We start from the raw sequence: 704 nt of genomic DNA, 5'->3' as shown, positions 1-704 counted from the left end.
ACATGTTTTGTATTTGTTATCTTGTTCACTCTTACTACGTTATCTGTTAAATAGTTAATCTAGTTTTATAGTATATAACACCTAGCACAACAAATACTTGGCACTTTCATAGTCCAACTGTATGGTGTAACCGACACTTATGTTATGAAAGGAACTTAATTTGTTGTTAACATAAGTTATAATCATAAATATCCTACAACATTTACAAACATTAACATTATTCAAATAAAATAACTAATGTAATCATATTTGTAATTTGTAATATAATTGGAACCTCTTTTGTGTGTGATTTTCAGTTGACTAATAAAAGTTTATACTATATTTGTTTGAAATACCATTAGTGAATCCTTTACTTAATATTTATTTTTATCATTGTTTGATCCTCATATTGGTCTTCCATCTCAAAGTTCTCATCAACTTCTTCTTCTTCTTCTCTTTATTATTACTATTATTATTACTATTATTACTACTACTATTGCTACTACTACTATTAGTATTACTATTATTATTTTTATTATTATATTATTATTGTTTATAATTTATACAATTAAACTCTCTATAGTTTCACCCCGGTCTTACTGAGTTATTTATTACTTCGACACTCTAGTTTTTGACACTGTTGCCGGGAAGGTAAATTCTTATATAAATTATAATATTTATTTTATTTTCACTTTTCACTTTTCTTGTATCTAACTTTTTTTTTT

The sequence above is a fragment of the Populus euphratica genome, unplaced genomic scaffold (genome assembly GCF_000495115.2).
Source record: "Populus euphratica unplaced genomic scaffold, PopEup_1.0 scaffold199.1, whole genome shotgun sequence".
Classification (NCBI taxonomy): domain Eukaryota; kingdom Viridiplantae; phylum Streptophyta; class Magnoliopsida; order Malpighiales; family Salicaceae; genus Populus; species Populus euphratica.
The sequence above is the reverse complement of the archived record's forward strand: the minus strand, read 5'-3'. Positions refer to the sequence as shown.